Below are 21,215 nucleotides of genomic sequence, written 5' to 3' on the forward strand. Positions count from 1 at the left end.
AGAGGGATTTAGAGCACTATGGGCGAAGCAAAGTCATCAGAACAGTCAGGAGCTCTGGGTGTAGGCTGAGGAGCCAGAAAATGAGACTGGTCTGACCTGGCAAACCGACTGAAGGTAGCAGGTTGGGCATACAGCCTAAGCTGTTAACTGAAGCCACCTTCTCATGGCCAGAAACACATTCATGGCTTGGGAGCCCAAGATGGAAGAACGATGGATTCTTGCAAGCTATATACATATACAAAGAGAGAGAGAGAATATACATATACAGAATATGTCATCTGGTCATCCAGTTTGTTCTTTTTTAATAGTGGCACAGAGAGACACAGCAGGGTTGCATATGACCTCAGTATGACGCAGGGACAAAGATGATGCTTAGTCAACAAGAATCTCTTCAGCACGTTGTTCATTTCACAGAGTCATACTTAAGGGCAGAAGGACCATGCGGATGCCCTCCTTTGTATTTTAAGCCACAGAATTGCACTTTGAGCACAATGGTAATGAGTTAAAATGACTCTTTCATTAAGGCACTGGGTAGATGCTGAGGATATACAAAATGAAAAACATCCTTGCTAGTCTTTCCAATATTCAATCATTCTTCTATTGAAAGAAATGTACCTTATTTTTAATATAAACTACACCAGCAGTTTTAATACAAACTGCTCTAGCTTCCAGATGTTGAGTCCTGTTGTTGTGAAAGGGTCCTCTGATCATGGTAGCGTAAAAAAGTGCACCTGGCATTTCTTTCTCCGTGAAGATACTTCTACACTAAGCCACTTCTCAGTGTTTTTGAAACTAAACAAACTCAGCTCTATTTGCTCATTCCAAGTCATCTTGGTTCCTCTGCTGTGCTCTTTTCAGTTTTTCTACCTTGCTTTAAAAGGTCTATACTAGAGATATATGCTATATCCTACTAGCAGTCTGTCAATGCCATTTTTGTAGGTTGAAAATCAGTCCTGCTTCCTGCTCCTGTGGTCAACTCTAAAGGAATGCAATAGACTTTTTTCAATATGTACCTACAGAAAGGAGGACAGCAAGATACAGTACTTGCTCCTGAGTGGATTATTTTGTATACAACTGCTAGTACATGTTTTGTTAGAATTAGCTTTCCTCGTGATGCTAATCACTTTATATAAAGTTTTTCTCATTACTTATTACACTAACTTGTGATATTGCAAAACTGAAAATTCAGCTATGGTTTATAATTACTTCCAAATCATGGACAAACCTGTTGAATAGCATTGAACTTGATGTCATTTCTTGCCAAATCCCCTGGACGCTCTCTCATTCAGTGATACTTTCCACAAATTATGCCTTTGAGCTCTCTTAGCTAACCAATTCTTAATCCATTTAACAGGCACTTTACTGATACTGTGTAATGCTAAAATTTTAGCCAGACTATATTGCAGTACTAAGTCAAATGCTTTATGAAAGTATAAGTACATCACATCTACACAATTGCCTTTAACAATCCATTCTTTGAGATTACATTCTTGAGATCAAGTTTGTTTGACAAGGCCTAGTTTCCATAAAGCTATACCGACTGGCATTAATTATATCCCTATTCTTTAGCAACTGACTTCCATATCAGATTTTCCATTACTCCCTTGTTCTTTTTTGACTTCTGGCATACAAAGGCAGGGCAGGATGCAGTCACAGTATGGTTGGGAACAGAAGCAGCACAGGAGAAGAGATGTGAAGTGATATAGTCATTCCCAAAGGCACCACTACACAGTACTAATAGGAAATTACAGGCCTCCTAGCTGGCTTCCATTCCATAACCAGGGTGAATCTTCTCCAGGTGATCTCACAGTCCTTGAAATAGCGAAGAAATCCCCAAATGGAACAAAAGCTAATATCATTAATTCAGAGATTTCCTAAGACCCTTGACTTGCTCATTTAAAATGGTCTTCTCATTTTGGATGCTGTTTAACACTCCCTTGTGGTAACTAACAGACTGAAGAAACCTATGAATCCATATGTGATACATATGCCCATTGTCCTTTTCAGATATAGGGCAAAAATATTTTTTGCACATGTCAGGTTCTGCAGAGGCTAAATAAACTACACAAGACCTGGCAGGATTTTTGTCTGGCATGTACAGCTTTGGAAGTCTCTTCCCACCATAGGTTAGATTATGTGACCTTCTACAAACAGAGGAGCCTGCCCTTAAGAGATTTAATTGGTTTACATAAAAAAAGTAAGGGTGAAAATCACAGAGCCAGAGAACTGAAAAGGGATTTCAGCTCTGAAGCTTTGTAAAACCTTTAAAGTTTTAAGCCATCAGACGGGAGTTAATAAACTAGTATGACCTTGCAACAATCATGAAACCCAGTTCTACTCCTTGGGGCCCCCATCAGTCAATTTGGGACTTAAGACTCTGAACCAGCTTATAGGACAGTGGGACATTTAAAAACATAGCTAAGTACTTTGGGGTGCTCTGAGAAAGATACTGCAGGACTGCAGAGTATCAGGATTCATGCACCAAACAGCCAAAGAGTTTGCTGCCAGATTCATTCCCTGAACACAGACCTATATTCTGGACTCTAACCTCTGACGATGTTTCTCACTTTCCTGATTTCAGGGGGGGCTCAAAATTATGAAAATTGGTGTCATCAGGTGGCTCCTGTAGGGTGCCTGAAGCCACAGCCTGCCCTTCCCACTTCTCAGCACTGTAGCCTCTTGCAGCTTTTGGCAGTTTCAAGAGATGAAGAAATTCAGGATCTCTGTAAAAAAAGGACTACTCTCCTACAGCTGAATACTCAGCTTTTTTACGTCCATCTGTTACTATATGGCTATACAGCAAGGGTTCAGGAACAAAACCTTCCACTGAGGCAGAGAGCAAGACAAATAGTGGGCAGGGCTACTTTGACAAGTTACAGGAAGTCATTCACATCCTTGCTTGAGTTAGCAACTTTTCTGCAAGCACCTATGAGTACGTGCTCTTCAGTGCACAAAATAACCTCAACTGCCAAGTGTCTTTCTCACTAACATGCCAGCTATGTTTTACACTCTCTACTAGTGTCCAGGGATGTATTTGTTCCCAAGTGCCCCCAGACTCCTTCATAAACCACAGAGCAGCTCAGATCTGAGAAGCCAGAGAGTACACAGAGCTAAAGCCGGCTCTGAGCTTAGCCCTTTCCCCAACACAAGCAGGAACACCAGTGTTCTGAACTGCACCGTCTGGTCAACATGATGGAGCATCAGTTGTGGAGCCTAAGCACCCAACATTTTTTCATGCAATGAAAAGACCTTTTGTCAATACATTCTATGTTAGCTTGTCTTCTACATAACCTCCCTCTGGTGTGACATGAAGGCCTAATCTGTTCCCTACCTCAGTTACACAGAGGATTAAACTGCGTTCAAGGATACCCTTGCCACCTTGTCTGATGTGACCATCCACCAGTAACTCATCCTGCCTCACCATTGAGCTAGCTGCTTTACACTAAGCTGCTGGCAGCAGACAGGCTAGGGCTTCCTTACGTCTCTATTTAGCGAAATGGTGGCCCTTAACAGAAGCAAACCACAAGACAGTGATTTTCAAAGGTCTCTGCTGCACCTTTCAGTGTGCACTGGTCCCCACAGTAGCCAACATTCATTTTTTCTCCTAAATTCAGGCACAGTGCAGAATCAGGATCTCCCAACCGTCTTCCTTTAGAGCTATAGGAGTGACACGGGCCAGACTCGTATCAGCAACTAGCACATATATTTCTATGAGTCTGTGCCATGATCGACATGGAATAGTTGTGTGGGTTTCACCCCCTGAGAGCTGGGACTGCTCTTTACTGAGTGTCTGCTATTCTCAGACAAAAAGGAAGATTGCTCTTCCCATAAAGGTTGGACTAGGTGATCCCTGAGGTCCCTTCCAACCTGAGATTCTGTGATTCTGTGATCGTTTAAAGATGTGACTTTGAAAGGTTCTTCCAGATTTCTGAGGAATTTTTAAATGCAGCATCAAAACAACCATGCACAAAAGAAATTGGCGGGAGGCTGTGGTACCCTGAGGGAGGATGGTGACAGAGGGCAGCACCCAAGTACTGTGTGGGGTGACATGAGAAACTTCCCAAGGAAGACACGCCATCTCATTCAGCTTCTCTCCTCCCTGCCGCCAGGTAAGTAACAAAAATGTGAGGCTGCGGCCGGAGTCCCCGGGTTCGACGGCTGCGGCGGGACTCTGCAGGGAGCGGGGCAGCATGAGCAGACGTTGAGCCACCGTCCCAGGCGGTGACAACCCCCAGCGCCAGGGCCGTCGCGGCTCCCGGCGTCCCCTCCACCCGCCTCTCAGGAGGGAAACTGAAGCTCCGCCGGGGGACGGTCGCTGCGGGAAGGCCCCCGCCCGCAGCCCCCGGGGGGGGGGGCAGCAGCCCCGCCCCGCCCCTCCCGCCGCCCCAACCGTGAGGTTTTGGTGCCCCCCCGTGGCCGCGGCCTCGAACAGCAGGATCCAGCCGCCGCGGCCGGGCGGGCGAGATCTTTTGGCCCCAAGAGTTGCCTGTTACAACACCCGGGTTGGACCCTCTCCGAAGAGCTTTAGGGAAAGGGAGACCTCCCGTGTCTCCTCGTGAGCAGCAGCGCAGGGCTATAAGTTTGCTCTGTTTCTAAGCACAGGCGAGAGTAAAAATGACAATAAATAATATTTGTTATTTAGGAGAAAAGGCTTCAACAACTCTACCTTTTACAAAGGGTGATGAAAGCTCCCTGACTCCTCCAAAGAGCCCTCCCACAGGAAACACAGTAAAGGAAGCACTTTTTTTTTTTTCTTCCCTGGGAGCAGGCAGGGAGCGGAGAGCATACCTTCGTGAATAGGAGGTATTTATTCATCATAAAAAGAGCAAGAGCCACCAGCCTGATTTCCTTCAAACCCCTCTTTAAACACACATAGGGGAAAAACTTGAGGGAAAACAGTATGTGCTCGTAAATTTTGCCGACTGTATAGCTGACTGAAAAGAGCTCCAGGCATTAAATGAATCAATTCAAAGGGAGTTGGGAGGAAAAAAAGAAAAAGACACCAGTGATACATGTTCACTGAGGGTATAGGGCCTGGAAGCAGTGAGACACTGGACAAAAGCCAAGCACAGAAGGAAGGAAGAGGGGGCCCACAGTACAATGCAGGCACCCCATCAGACATTTCAGTGCAAAGCAGAGGGACAACCGTCTGTCTGCTGGGATTACTCTGTGCGTATTCACTGCTGGGACCTGCTAGCAATTGTTTGGCAGCACAGATTTATAAAGAGAGAAAAATAAAGCTAAATTCAGCTAGTTGTATTATGGCAATGTAAGAGGATGACCTGGCAGGTGACACAAAGGAAAGGAGAATGCAGGCTGCCTATTAAGAGAACCTGAGCAGGCTGTCTCCCTTGGTATGAATCAGTTTAATCCTCTTATGAATGGCTGAAGATGAAGGAACACTGGAGAAAACAGTCCTGGGATGGTTTTATAAGACAGGGTTTTGTAGCATTTGTACCTTTTATCACCTGAATCCCTGTGCCCTAATTCTAACCTAGTTTTTGGCCAAACCAAGACCTTTAATGTGCAATGGGCTTCCGAAGTTTGATTCTCATGCTCTGCAGGGGAGGAAAAAAAAGTAGAATTAGCTTAGAAGAAAACACACCTCCAGGCAGAAAGGATACAATGAAATTATGAATACCACCTTCCAGCCATAGTAGGATGGAGATTACATTTTTACGATTTTCAGAGTAATAGGTATACAGGTGACCTACTTGGTACCTGTTCCTTTCATCAGCCAACAGCCACTGCTGCTGTCACAGGACATGTAGAACAAGCTACCAAAACCAGCAGTTTAAACTTATGTTGGACTGTAAACTAGAGCAGCTGAAATGCAAACACATCTTCCCTCTGGGTTTCTTTTTTTTAAATAATTTTTTTTGAAATTCAACTTGAAAAGAGCAAGCAGGACAGCTTCTTGGTTAGCAGTTAAAATCAAACCACTAAATCCATATAACCCACCATCCAAACCTCTAGATTCATGGATTCTTAAAACAAGGACTTTATTTTGACAAACGGACCATTTTTTCTTAGTACAGGGACATGTTTTGGTTTATTCAACTAGTTCAGCTCAAAGACTTGTTCACTGAAAGCTGAGAAACCAAGTGGGAGTTGGAAAACCAGGAAAGCTCATTTATCTTTTACAAAACATTACAAAAAAATAAGGTGTAAGAGTGTAAATTAAGCTAGTTTAAAATACTGAAAGACATGAACAAACATAAACAATCTATTCAATTCCCTAACTATAGATGGATTTTTTAGACTCAGATTTCAGTAAAAAATATTTTCTTAAGCTTTAAGTAAAACTACCTTCAAAAAAGCCTGGACAGATAACGAATAAAAAAGCTTAAAGCTATTTGTGCATTGTAATTTAATTCCAATTTCAATCCAATTACATCTTGACACAAATTAATCTTCTGATAAAAATGAATCTTTGATTTTCTAGTATAATAAAATGTAAAAATTAGTATCCTAAATGTGTGCACATTAAACTACACCATTGCTTGATTCAAACTAGTACAGGTATAGTAGTATATCCACCTGGTCAGGAGCAGTATCATTCTTAGCATACCAGCCTGTATGTATTTTCCAAAAAAGAGGGCAACAGTGAACACCAAAATAAAATTCGCATTTCCTTAGCAATTTAAAATGTAAAATTACATTACAAGATTAAAATAGTTCAAGATCACGTTTCCTGTTTCTCAGTTTAAATCTTCGATGTGAATCCATATACCCTTGCAAATTCCTGGAGTGGAAATAAAATTGGACAAAGGATTTTAGATAAATTTGTTAATCCAAAGAACAAGACGATGGACCTGCTGGATTACATTAATCTTCATGGAGTTATGTGGTGCTCAACAGTGAGAAAAGTCTTGATTTGTAATGGATTTTCAAACTCCTGCTCAGGAAACCAGAAGTTTAGTTAGAAAAGCAAATACAGAGGCCACCTCCTTTCTTTACTCCAGACAACTGAGAAATCTTACAAAGCGCCAACATTCTTCCTCATCTCTGGCACGTAGGAAAGACAAGGAAGTACTTTTTGGTCTTAGCTTTCTGCACATAGACACATTGGAAATTAAGGTTCTGCTACCCGACAGGTTTATTTCCCAGACTGTGATAGCTGAAAATGATTCCTTGAAATCACTTATATGCACTTTTCAGATAGCTGGCATTTAAAAAGAAATCATCTTATTGCTAAACATTAAAAATATCATATGACCCAAAAAGACATTATTTTGATTAAACAAATAAAAAAACCCACGAGGGACTGCATTTTTCAAATCATACTGAAAATGTATAAATTATACACTTCTAAGACTAGAAGAGAACTTCTAGCTTCCAAAAATTTCTTGATTCTGAGCCCTAAACTGTCAAGCCTTTACTAGTCAACGGGCTGAGTGCTGCCATTTTTGCTCAGTTCAGGATTTAGTATTTTAGATCATAGACAGTGTTCTAATGAAAGGTGCAATACCTCATATACAACCAGATGGAAATATTATTTTCAAAGAATTGTTATTTTTCTGTCCAAACTGTTATCTGTTAGCAGAAATAATTTTCATTTTTCCATAGACTCCAACAACAGTGAAAACACTGCCTGGCAAACATCTGCCCTAATGAAGGCAGGGGACTTTGAGAATCAATTGAAGTAGAGGGGCATCTTAGCACTGGAAGTTTGATTATTTCTGAATTCATCAATCTCACTAGTTTACTCATCTCATTTCCTAGTGTGCTGTATCTGCCCTAGAGAAAAGCTGTGTTTTCAGTCTGTTGAAATCAGCAAGCAGAAGTCCCATTACCTTCTTCAGGGCCTGCAGCCTATGCACTTTAAGATAGAGCACACAACACTGCCGTGTGCGATGCTGAGCACCCTGTCAGCATGAGGCCGTAATCGCAGAAATAACAGAAATCTCTCCTCCAGGTAGTTCTGAGACAAGAGCATCAATGTGCTAGAGAAACAATATCATACGGTAGCTACTTTTCAGGCATACTGGATTTTAGATCATTCTTTGGCTGAGTTCATGACAATGAAGTGATTAGTTGCATTGCTTTGTGCCAGGCCTTATGGTGTCTCCAGCAGAGCGTGGTCCCCCCTGGATTTCATCCCAGCTGAAACAATGGGTGCACATCAGCTCAGAAAAATCAGGCAACTTCTTCAGAGCCTACCAGATTCAAGAACTGACTCCAAGGGCCCAGGCTTAGGGGAGCATACTCAAAAAATTTTTATTGATAGGGATGCTATATCAATATAATTTGGAGGTGACTGGAAAACAGACACTCAGTATCCCTTATCGAGCCATTTACCTTTACTGCAGACAGTGAGATTCTTCACCTAGGGACCCCTTTGTCCATATTATGTATGTGCAAACACAAACCAATGCTTAACAAAACCTAGATCATTTGTTTGTGCTATTTTATTAGCAATTGCATTGAGAGTGTGATTGCTGGGAGCTCTTCCCTGTCTGTTCTGAAGACTGATCTCATGTTGTTAGTCTTTAAGACTTCTCTCTTTCATGTTTTGTGCGAGTTGAAAAACTGACTAGATGTAGTGATATCTTCAGATGATATCATCCTTCTAATCTACTGAATAATCTACTGTTTCTTTCCTTTATAACCCTTCTACAGTATAAGGGGTTTTGTTGTCCTCCAGCTCTTTACCCCCATTCTATACATTTACGAGCATCATCTTTTAACCACATGTTTCACCAGCTTTATCTTGATTTTGGCTTAAAGTCTGCAAGCATATTTCTGCTGGACATTTTATGCTCCTTTGCACTCTCTTCTTTCAGGGAGTAACTGATCCATCTAGTCTTAATTTGACATGTCTGTAGGATTCTCTTGACTTATTCATAGATAACTTAGTTCTTCCTCTCACTAAATTTTTTTCAGTCCACATATTTTGATTTCTGTAAACCTGATCCATTGGACTGATGACAGGAACATTAATCTGTCAAGGAAATGACTCATAAACAGTTTAAGAACAGTAGAGTTTGTCCTGTTGTACAAGCTGGAAGAGGTGCATCTACCCAAGAGAAATTGTTTGGTTATGATGAGTTGGAAGTTCAAGAATTGAACTTGCGTAATATAGTTAGATTTGTTGAAAGGCCAGAAAGCTTCAGCTATGGTCAGGCCCACTAACATTTTACGGGCTGCCTTTTGTCTGTGCTCTTCTGATTGATGTGCATTTGCTATTTCCCAGACAGAACAGATACTTCCTTGGAGCGGTGGTTCTGGCTATAATCCATTTTGGACATATGCCAGCTGCTATATTTGAGGAATTTTCTCTCTGAGGGTTCAAGCAAGCGAGCAGAACATGTATGACAACAAGAAATAATTTTTATCCCCCATTACAATGCAGAAATCATCAAAGATAGGGCTGGTCATTGCAAAAAGCCTTCCTGGGACAGTTTCAGGCAATGTCTTGGGTTAGCATGGCCTTTCCTTAGGTCCTGTGAGGAGAACAGAAAGTATAGCCATCCTGTCATTTCACTGACCATATTTTATTCTCTGAAACCAAATCAATAATTACAGATTGATTAAATGCATTTGCAAACTCCCTATTTTGGAATTCAACTTGGGACATGACAATATTCTCAGATGGCAACATCCCATGGAGAAAAATAAAAATCAATGGATGTGACCTTTCTGGCCTCTGTTAAGGACACTGCCTGGCTGCATTCTGCATTTTAAATTTAATTTTGCGATAAAGTTAATTTTTAAATGGCATTCCTTCTGAGACTACGTGGACTTATGGGACTGCTTTGCTTATTCTCCGTTGGGAATCTCAGAGTGAGCTGCCATATTCTAAATAATTTCTCCCAGACAGGCACTATTAATCACCCAGGCCTTTGCACAGCTAGGCATCATATTCTCCATGGATAATTCCACATATTTTTACAGAGCTGGAAGGATCTTCAAGTGCTTTGAAAGCTATGTGACAAGTCATCATTTTCTCATAGAAATCATCTCATTTACCTATAAACTATAACAGCTATCAGGGTAAGGGTCAGTATCTGCTGTGGTTCTGCAGTGACTGGACCCATGTGGTCATGGTTCATCCCTGTGGTTTCACCTCCTCTGCATGAGTAAGTAAATCAAAAGAATAACTCACACACACACGTTTCCACCTCACTGGATATGTATAATGCAGCTGGTAGGAGGATAAGCAATTAGCTTCCTCTTCTAAAAACAAACAGGAAACACAGCTCTAAAAACTGTTAGAAACACAGGTTGATAGGAAGGGCAGCAAAGAAAAAGCTCCACAGATCCATTTCAGGATTCCAAGACAACCCAGCATCCTTCACATCCTGCCATGGAAGTCCCACCACCGAGATCCCTGTCTGCCTTCTGCCTGCTCAGTGCCAACTCTCCTTGGAAGGCATAGTAGCCTAACATAAAGGAGGCTCCTATACATTATCCACTTCTGGCCTTACAAGGCAGAGACACTACTGAGCCTCAGGAATCAGCTCACCCTGTGACAGCAGCTGGTGAGGTATGGTGTGTACTAAACATTTGTACAAAAGTCATATGCAGCCATGTGAAGACAAAGCTGTAGCTATAGCAGCACTGTTAGGGAAGTAGAATGACTTCACATAACCCCATATCTGCCCTTAGGCCTCCTCAGTGAGGAGAAAGTTGCCTGAAACACCGATCACATACTTGAGAGGTAGAAACACTTCCTGATGGTAATTTCTGCATTTCCTTGCCCAGATTTTTCTTTTTCTTTTTGATGAGGCAAAAATATGAAAAATACACCTCTGTTATGTACTCTTACAAATGAAGTAGCATGGACTGATAGGTAAATGGCAGTATTTCCTACTGGTTAAAAAGGTATAAGCTATGTTCCTTACTGAGGGAATATCAGCTGCTGCCTGCTTTACAAGGTTGCTAGTTTACAGGGATCTCCAAGGATGCGTCCTGCATATCAGACAGCAGGTACCAAACTCTCTGGCCTCTCTGCCTTAGGAAGGGGGATGTCCGGTTCACATCCTGTGAAAGAGCTGAGTGCCTCTGTGCTGTCAGTAGGCTAGGAATGCAACACTAGAGAAACCACACAGCCTTGCACGCCACACATGGAACGAAGGAAACCCCTAGTCTTAGGTGGACTAACACCTCTGGGGAACAGCAGAGCAGACCTTTACTAAAGTAAAGGCTTATCGCAGTGAATGCACACTTGGAAAGATGACAAACACTCAAGAGAGAACACAATTAAAACAAGACAGTACAAATTCCTTAGACAGCTTCCGACTATCTGAAAATTGGAAGGGCCAAGCAACAGGAGAATGAGTCTTCCATTTCTATCGGACAAGTTATTTCCAAGCAGGCTTGGAAGATAAGACAGTCCAGAGTATTATGGATGAGACAGATTTTTATTTTTAGGTAATCAGCATCAATCTGATCAAAGGCATAAGCCTAGATATCAGTGACTTCTCAACATCTATTGGGAGTCATCTCTACATGAAATGAATAGGCAGATTTTAGCACAGAATCAGGAAGGCAGGCAAAGGAAGTCCAAACATCCAATACAGTTAGGAGACTGCCAAGAGCCCGATGGATCATGCCAACTCCATCCCTCCACCGCTACAGATGGTATTTTTCCTGCTCAGGGCAGAAATAAAATGCTTGTGTAGTGTGGGTATGCAGGGGTTATCATCTTCTGTTCCTGTAGCAAGTGCATTAATAATACATTAGGTGTGTTTCAAGGCTCCATACTCTAGTGTCCGCCACCTGTGTTTAATTTAAGAGAGGAAATGCCACATCATGAACAATGTTGCAGTATGGAAAATTGTTAAATAATAGTATTCAACTCTAAAATAGCACAAGAGTCTCTTCTCTGTTCGGGATTCAACATCGTTTTCATTGCCCTGTCTATGGAGGTCACCTCCTTGTTATCAGTTCCTGCTAATTAAAAGATTAGGAGATCAGGAAAGTCACCCTGAGGAGTCAGTTATTACTAGCACTAACAACAGCTGGCAAAGTGGCAGACATGTGACTAAATGTCCTAACACCCTTCCCTTTACGCAGCTTTCAAGTTTATCAGAAACTGCAAGGGACTGGACCCATTAGCATGATCCTTTTTAGTTCTAAGGCCTATGAAATTCATTTCCACCCTTCTGGTGAATTTGCTGCTAATGATGTTTCATCAAGAACTGCTTTCCAAATGACTGGTGTACACAAGCCCATGTTTCCAGTACCAATCCTCATGCCTACTAACATATGTATAATCTCAGTTCAGTCTTCAGAGGCACATACACATACGTGATAAAGGCCACTTCTAAGTGTTTAGTCACTGCTTGGCAGTAACATGTTACCCCATGACACATTTTTTATTTGTTTTTTCAAGGCAGCACTAGCTACTGTATGTTTAGACTTGATGGCTTCAGTATCATGATGGCAATGTTGTGTGTTCCTCATGCCAAAAAACAGACCTCATGGGCCTCTGATTGTATTAATGCTTGGAGAGGTCCTGGTTTGCTGATGCTATTGCTCCCTTATACTGAACAGTGCCTCACCTATCTAGCCTTGCAATTGTTTCATTGATGATATGACAATAGGGAGCAATAGCCAGGGTTTAGACATGAATAGGAGCTAGGACTCCTGAGGCAAAGTTCAGACACTTTACTTAGAGGAATGAGTACCGCTTGAATTTTTAGGCTGTTTAATCATCTGAGGATCTGAGCCTCATACGTTTCCTAACTAACTTTCCTCTCTGGATTTCCCAGTCCCCTTGCCCAATTCAACATCCTACTCTGTGATTCTGGAGTTGAAGCTGGCCAGTACTGTGAGGGACAATAGAAAGGGCTTTTAAAAATATGTTAATGGCAAAAGGCAGGCCAGAAATAACATTGGCCTGTTACTTGATGAGCATGGCCACCTCACAAACAGGGACACAGACAAAGCAGGGACTTTTAATTCTTTCTTTGCCTCAGTATCCAGTACCAGTGATGGGCTCTGGGGGCTCTGTCTGGGCTAGAGAACCATGACTGTGAGAAAGATAAACTCCCAACCAACACTGAACTTGTGTAGGACTTGCTGCTCCAGCTGGATCCCTGTAAGTTGATGAGGCCTGATGAGATTCATCCAAGGGTACTTGAAGAGCTGGCTGATGTCATAGCAAGACTCTCTCAATGATTTTTTAATGCTCTTGGGAATCAGGAGAGGTCCCAGTGGACTGGAAGCCAGCAAACATTGTCCCAATCTTCAAGAAGGGCAGCAGGGATGGCCCCAGTAACTACAGGCCTGTCAGTCCCACTGCTGTGCCTGGCAGAATTATGGAGAAGATTATTCTAGGAGTTATTGAAAAACACCTGAAAGACAACGCAGTTATTGGTCCCAGCCAGCACGGGTTCATGAAGGGAAAGTCCTGCTTAACAAACTTAATTTCTTTCTATGACAAGGTTACCCACCTAGATGACCAAGGGAAGCCAGTCAGTGTAATATTTCTGGATTGCAGTAAAGCTTTCGATACTGTCTCTCACAGTATCCTCCTGGACAAAATGCCCAGCATACAGCTGGATAAACACATACCGCAGAGGGTGAGCAACCGGCTGATGGGTCGGGCTCAAAGGGTCACAGTAAATGGGGTTACATCAGGCTGGGGCCACTCACTAGCAGAGTTCTGCAGGGATCCGTCTCAGGGCCAGTATGCTTTAATGTCTTCATAAATGACTGGAAGGAATTCTAATTAAGTTTGCTGATGACACAAAATTGGGAGGAGCTATTGACACTCTTGAGGGCAGAGAGGCCTTGTAGAGAGATCTGGACAAATTAGAGAGCTGGGCAACCACCAACCATATGAAGTTGAACAAGGGCAAGTGTCAAATTTTGCACCTGGGGCACTGGAGCAGGCTCCCCCAGGAGGTAGTCAGGGCGCCAAGCCTGATGATATTCAGGAAGCATTTGGACAACACTTTCAGACACATGGTGTGAATTTTGGGGTTGTCCTGTGCAGGGACAGGATTTGGACTTGGTGATCCTTGCAGGTTCCTTCCAACTCAGGACATTCTATGATTCTATGTTTCCACCACCCTCAGCCACAATTACAGAAACATTCTAGCAGTGACACATACAGCAAAAGAAAGCAGTTTTCCCTGCTAGACCATGAGTAATAACTCCTAAAGTTCTGAGTAGCTATGAAGAGATTTCTGAAAACCAGTTCCCACGTTCAAGGCAATGACTACCTTACACCAAGGGTCCTGCTTGGGGCTGAAGTTCGCCAACCTGACGTGAGAGAAGTTCCAAGCACTCCAAATGGAATCACTTATAACAAAGCAGAGCCATCTTCTGGGACACCTGAAAGAGGGCAGCACCTTAAAACCTCCTGGCAGCCTCCTCAAATCTTCACCCTTCTGGGAGACATAAAATACAGTTTGAAGACCTACACAAAGCAACTTTGACAGCTTGCATATAGCACACACTCTAAACACTAAATTCTGGTTTTCTTAATCTTAAAGAATATTAAGAAAGTGCCTGAAGATTCCTAGTTTATAATCCAGTGATGTCCAAGATCAGATATGACGTTGCACAGCCATTTAATTTGAAATCTGGACATTATAAGGGGTGGAATTTTACTGGTCAGCCAAGAAGATCTGCTGTAGGCTAAGCTTATCTTATGGCTAAGCTCACAGCAGTGGGAAGAAAATTAAAAAGGATGCAAAACGAATAATGGAAATATACAGGCACTGCAGAAATAGATGGTACCTTAGTGCAGGGAGCCTACCTTGAAACAATAACTATAACAGCAGAGCAACAAAATTGTAAGAGGCCCCAAAATGTTTCCTTCTGAGGAATTTACCAGAGAGACAAGAAGATGCTGTCATCACAATAGAAAAATAATGAACAGTCTACAGCAGGTAAGTGTGCTCCTGTTTATATTCTCATAAAGTGAGAACAGAAAGACTTCCACAGAAATTTAAAAAATAAGTAATTATTAGAGTTCTTAAATCCAAAGACAACTAAACCCTGCCCCTCTGTTCTGCTACAAACTATCAGAAACATAAACAGCTTAGCAAAATTATTTCTATCACTATCCAGTGACAGAAATTGATTTTATTATTCTCAATTTAAAGTTCTTTGAAACAACCAGACCTAAAGATGGCCAGATTGTTTGTCTTCCCCAAACTAAGAGGACTGGTTGACAGCATTCTTAGTAGAAAGACTGGCAGTGTTCCATAATAAAGACTTTATGTCTAGATCCCTAAATTAATAGCTGCAGCCACTGAACCAAAATAATTTTGTTCTAGTAAAAACTGTCAAGCTGATAACTCTGGAGACTGAGGGGTCTCATTTATTCACAGAACAATTAAATTATAGAAGGCGCTGGGCAGATTCCTCGCAACTATGCCTTTCAGATGTTACTCCAACAATATTTCTGTTCTGAGGCATCTCTGCTGGGGTGAAGGTGGATTTTTTCATGGCTCTGGATGAACCTGTCAATGGGAAGGGGCAATTAGTACAAATACCTGATTACAGATGTGCAGTGGGAACATCTGTCTCAGCAGGAAAGACTGACATCCAAGGCACTTTGCAAAAGCCAGAGAACAGGCAACAGATGGCAGCAATTTTCAGTCACCTGTGACTGGCTTGGACTCCTTTTTGACTAACAAGTGTGAATGGCTCAATTATCTGACCTGTTTCCTCAGGCTTCCACATTTATCTATAGTTGAGAGAACTGCACATTTGGTGACAGTAATTTTTAAAATTACCTAATAAAAACAGAGCTAGTAACGGCACTCAATTCCCATCAGGTTCAGTGAGAGAGCAAGGATGCTTAGCTGCTCACAGGCTCTGACCCTGCATCTTGTCCAGTGGCCAGAATGGTGATGCACATGCTCAGTTAAAAGGCCCAGGTTTTTCAGTGGGGTTCTGACTTTCTACCACAAGTCTGACAGAGGTACAAAGAGACCAACAAGCAGATGATCCAGTCTCCAGCAAAAATGCAGAAAATTCTTTATTCCTCATTTTGTGCACCTGTAATTAATACTTCCTGTGCATGGAAACATACTGAAGTACCTAAGCGTATGAGCACTCCATCTACCCAATGATAAAACTGACCTACTGCCTGAAGACCTCCCCCTCCCAAATCCACAGAGCAAGACAAAGAAACATTTAGGATTCCTGGCAACCTACTCCTTTTCCAGCACATGCTAAACAAAAACGTGCTATCTAACAAGGAGAGAGGATGAATTAACATAACCACCTCTCCACACAGCAATTAGCAAATGAAATCAAAACAATGGAAATGTCCTCCATTAATCTTTCCCTGCCAAAGAGCACCCGACTGCCATATAATCCACAGCAATTAGCCAAATAATGGGAGCGCAAGAGATTTATCTTGAAGCAGGAATTAGGGAGGGCACAATTAATGTACTGTACATCAAGAGTGCAGGCAAAAGCTGGTGATCCCTCAGTGCAGGGTTGTTTGAGGAAACTGCAAAGCTTAGTAGCCTGGAACCAGGTTGCAACACATACACCCCAGTATTCCACTCTAACGCACCCTGAATAAGTCTGATTGGCAGTCGCTGCATCAGTGGATCAGAGCTCATACCCAAACTTAAAAAAACAAGTCTCAGTGGTGCACCTAATAGCTTACCAATATCTTCAGTTAAGAGGGGCAATTGGCAGCAATATTTGAAAAGAAAAATCTGGGGTCATGCCAAAAGGGAGGCAGTAAAACAGTAGAGATATTGAAGGTATGTCCCAGCTCACAAGCAGGACCCACCCTGTCCATCAGGCTTGGTGCTATTTACCAGAGAAGATAGGAGCCAAAATCTGGGACATGTGGTCCCTTTTTAAAAGACAAAGCAAAGTAACAGCAAACACCTCTTACTTTTATTGTGCATACCTACACTATCTCTTCAAAATCATCCTGCTGCTTTGCAGGATGCTGTGAAATAACTGGCAGATCTTATTTTCCAATTGTGGCATGGTCTTGCCTTGGGCTACAGAACAGCTGCCACGTTCTAGCCAAAAGTGACTGCAGGTTATATATGGCTGTTCCTGAATAGTAGGGTTTTTTTTAAGTTCATTGTATGAGATGATTCCAGGATGCCAAGGAGTTTAGGTGATATGGCCATCAGGATGGAAAGATCCAGAAAAGTATGGAGAGAACTGCCACTGATAATCACTATGTCTCCTCAGCTCTGCACACTGTGGGAGCTGAAGCCAAGAAAGCTCCAGAGTAGCCTCTCCAAATGATAATGTTTTATGACTGAACATGAGGAGAAAGTAAAATCCCTCACACTCTATTTTCCTTCCTGCTATTTAGACCTTTTGAAATCACGATCCTCTGCTGCTTTTCATTTTTGGTTCTCATCTGTCATTTTTCCTGCTCATTCACCTGGTTATTTTAGTGGGGATCTAGCTCAAAAAAATCCTGCAGAGCGACAGGTAATTTGAGAAGACTGAGTAGTACAAAGCTAGAAAAAATGCAAAGCCCTGGGTAGGCAGATCCTCTGCTACAGGGCAGTTAGAGGGTCAGGTAAGAGAACTTTCAACATGCAAAATACATGTATCTTGCCATTAGCTGAATATTTGTTAGATTGCGGAACGCGTTTTCGTTTCTTCAGTTTCCTTTTTCCGGAGCCACATGAAAACTGATTACCAAACATGGAACCACTTACAGGGAACACCACAAAGCTCTTACTTATATTTGCATCAGAAATATAGAGAGGAGAGAAAATGAAGAGGAAAAAATAACTATCTGAGGATAAACAATCTTTGTTCTAAGGACCAGTATCAGGCAACACAAGACTAAAGGTTATGTGTTTATTTTAACAAAATCAACAAGTCAATGAAAAATGTACCCTTAAACAGTACAAAGCTATTCATATTATGATAAACATAAAAGTTTTCCATCATCCAACAGGCTGGCACAGGAGAACAGATTGAAGGAGACTTACAAAGATGAAGACCTCTGCCATAAATATCTATGCCAAAATTTTACTATGGGACAGTAAACAATTTATAGTCCTGTGACATTAAGTGTAATAGGACACAGGGCAGGAACTGGATTCAACAAAAGACTTATTTCAAGAATATTTTCAGCAGTACAGAAAATGAGACTTTAACCAAGTGGAGTAGGAAGAGTCCAGGTTCGGTGTACTACTAAAATCAGTACTGATGTGGTGTGCAAATACCTTCTTGTCATCAACTTAAATATCAACTTACTAGGCAAGCCAACAGAGAATTTGCTTTGGGCAACTGGTCTCATAAGTGTTGCTGTTACTGGGGCTTTTAAGTTTTCAGAGAGCTCAAGGGGCTGAGGGCTCTGTAATGACATGTATTTCAAAATGATCAGACATATCCATATATGAGAACTTTACTCTACAGAAAGCTTGGTAAGATTCAACCTTTCTCAGCTGAGATTCTATCGACTACCGTACCACTGTATATTATCTGCTCCAGACCCATCTGACGTCTTTTCACACAGCAAATAATAGAAATAAAGAAGGAAATTGAGACAGGGTGAACCCACAAGTCATTCCTGAAAAACCTTGGATGAACTTGTATTTCTAAACCTATAATCTTGCAGTTGACTTGTTTTGACAAAGCAGAGAACTTGCTTCCAGAGTCCAAAGTCTGTCTCTTAGTCCCAGTGTATCATACTTCTAACCAGAAAAAAAATGTACCTTTCTGCCAGAGAATATTGCTTGTAAGTGAGAAAAAAATTAACCAATGTTCATCTAGATGAGTAATTAAAATTTGGCAGAAGGGTTAAGAGCAATTTGAAAGACTACTCAGTAACAGTGTTTCTGTTTAGTTTTCTCTCCAATTCCTTAGATTTTATTCCTTCTCTTTCTCCTTCCTTTCTTTCCTACCTCTCCCTCTCTTCCTCTCCAGAAAACCTGAAACACTTTTCTCTGTTATCCTGTCCTTTAAGTTTCACAAGGAGGACATGTTCACTCCTGGAATACACTGTATAGATTTTCACTATGTGCTTGGAATACTCTAAAGTGGGGGAGTGAGATAGCAAATGTAGAGAAAGTAAGAAACTAGGTCCTGTGTTGTAGTTACAGCTATACAACAACATGAAGCTTCAGCTCTCTTGAAGTTCTCACAGATTTAATCTTTCTCATATCCCTGGAGTTTTATCAGCTGACCCAGCAGGGTCACTTTGCCCAGATTGTGGCAAGTTGAGGCGGTTTCCCACAAAATCAGCTGAGATGTTTCTCTAGCTTGTGCAACGTTGCATTTACCATTGCTCCCATGGGTCTCTTTCCTTTTTTGAAATGTTAATTTACTGTGCTTCATCAGTATTTTTACAAAGAAATGATAGAACAGAACAGAGGATAGCATTTCTGGTCTCCTCTTTCCAGCATATAGCAGTCTTTACCAGGCACTGAAGAGTAATGAATCTGGAACTGTTTGCAAGTCTCCAAAAGTGTCAGCATGTTCTTGCCACCTCACATTGGGGATCTAGTTCTAAATGTGCACGAGAATACAACAGCAGTTGTCCCTCATTGCTGCCTTCTGGGGAATCCTTAATAGCAGCAACACCAAAAGATTGTGCCAAATCATTCAGTTCTTAAGCAGACATTTCCACCTTCTCCCACAGAGTCTGTCTCCTGCCCATTACAGTCAATACATTCCCATGACACAGAAACGAGCACGGACCTGCCAACGCAGCCCAGCACAAGCTACAGCTACATCCGCATCTAGCCACTTCCAGCAGTCTTTCTGCCAGCATTTGTTTCAAGGAAACTAAGGGAGAAAAGAATGGCATTCAGCCAGCTTACCTGGCCCACTACCTTACAAAATGGAAATGGAGGGCAGAACCCGAGAGATGAGCTGGTCAGGGTAGTGGCTGCATGGCTAGCCTGTCTAGCTGTTTTCCCGTTAGTGGACCTGTTAGAAGTAAGTTACCGTTTGTCACCAATTTTTAGCCACTGGGCTATTAGCAGACTTCTCCCTAGATCCATTCCTAATTCATATTTTTAATGCCTAATCACCTACACCAACTAGTGTTTTAATTTCCCACATAGCTGGCTGAAACTCTTTCAGCATGAGGGCTCATGAAAGTATAAGGATGAATTTCTAAATGTCCTTATTGACATAAGCAACAAACATAGTGGAATGCTGGTGGCTGTAAGACCATAGCTTGGCAGAGTTCAGTCTGGTCTAGGCTGGACAAAGCTGCAGCCACCCAGGGCATTCTTGATTGTCTGTACTCTGCCCCTAAGCAGGGACAGCACTGTACCTTAATTTGACATCAACAAAATAAAGAGTGGTTTAAAAAGAAAGCTGTATGTCAAGATTTTCTTCATAACAGACAGATTTGGAAAGAACAAAGTTCTCATTACACTGACTGTTGAGATTCTCCTTTGTGAAACTGTGACAAATCTAATAGTGCGGGGGGGATATTTTTTAATAGAGTCAATGGACAGATGGATGAGTTTTTAAAGAGACAGAGACAGAAGTGTATAAACTTCAGCCAAATACAAAGAAAGAGAAACTGCCTGGGAAAACATAACTGAGAGTAACTCAGCATGGCTTGGTACTGGGAGCTGAACTTGCAGCTTTGACAAGGCTGACTTTAAGGCGACCTTCAGTGGAGCTCCTTAACAGTGTATGCTGGGCAATCGCTGGTAAATCTTTATTAATTTTAATTGGCGGCACCCATTTATAAGAACCATTAAAAAGGATAAATTGAGCCCATCCGGCGTAATGTCTTTTGTTAATTAGTTTGTCAGCACTGTTTTAATATCCCCTAATGACTTCATATTTCAGGCCTGACATTAAAGGAGACGCTGTGAGAAAGGAAATGGTCTTATCACCGTGTACATTTTTTTCTTTTTTTGAACAAAAAGTGTCCTTCCAGGCCTGACCAAGGTTAGGTGTCATTTAACTCAGACAGACAGGTACCACAAGACTTGGAAGGGCCCTATCACCCTATCCAAACATCACCTTGCTACTGACCAGCATGCTCTGCTGAGATTTTCTCTTTTTACAGACCCATATAACAGCAGAAGAAATTCAAAGTCATCAGTCACCAAATTCTCACCTTCCATAGCTTGTCATGGACTTGTCTCCAGTCTCAAAGCATTCTCAAAGCAAAGGGAGAAACCTGAGATACAGTTGCAGCAATGCCTCCCTCAAGCAAAAGCAGGTTAAACCCCACAAAGCTGATGGTCTTTTGATTCACAAGGACATGCACAGCACCAATATCCTAATCTGTCTTGGGGACCACAAACTTACAGATGAAAAGCTTATAGGATAAG

At 41.9% G+C, this 21,215-nt stretch overlaps 1 protein-coding gene and 1 long non-coding RNA gene across 7 annotated transcripts in view; both read right to left on the reverse strand.

The window, feature by feature from the left end:
* ANGEL1 (angel homolog 1) overlaps positions 1-21,215 on the reverse strand; it is a 164,449-nt gene that overhangs the window by 81,310 nt on the left and 61,924 nt on the right. The gene's annotated exons all lie outside the window — the stretch shown is intronic.
* Positions 5,888-21,215, reverse strand: part of LOC142061914 (uncharacterized) — a 45,662-nt gene continuing 30,334 nt past the window's right edge. For 2 of the 4 annotated variants that reach the window (XR_012662302.1, XR_012662300.1), the window contains 2 exons: positions 14,178-14,345; positions 5,888-13,257 (listed from right to left, as the gene is read on the reverse strand). This is a non-coding gene — a long non-coding RNA (uncharacterized LOC142061914). Of the gene's footprint in view, positions 13,305-14,177; positions 14,346-21,215 lie in introns of all 4 variants that reach the window. The other 2 variants (XR_012662303.1, XR_012662301.1) reach the window with 1 other exon arrangement.

This window comes from Phalacrocorax aristotelis, chromosome 9 (genome assembly GCF_949628215.1).
Source record: "Phalacrocorax aristotelis chromosome 9, bGulAri2.1, whole genome shotgun sequence".
Taxonomy (NCBI): domain Eukaryota; kingdom Metazoa; phylum Chordata; class Aves; order Suliformes; family Phalacrocoracidae; genus Phalacrocorax; species Phalacrocorax aristotelis.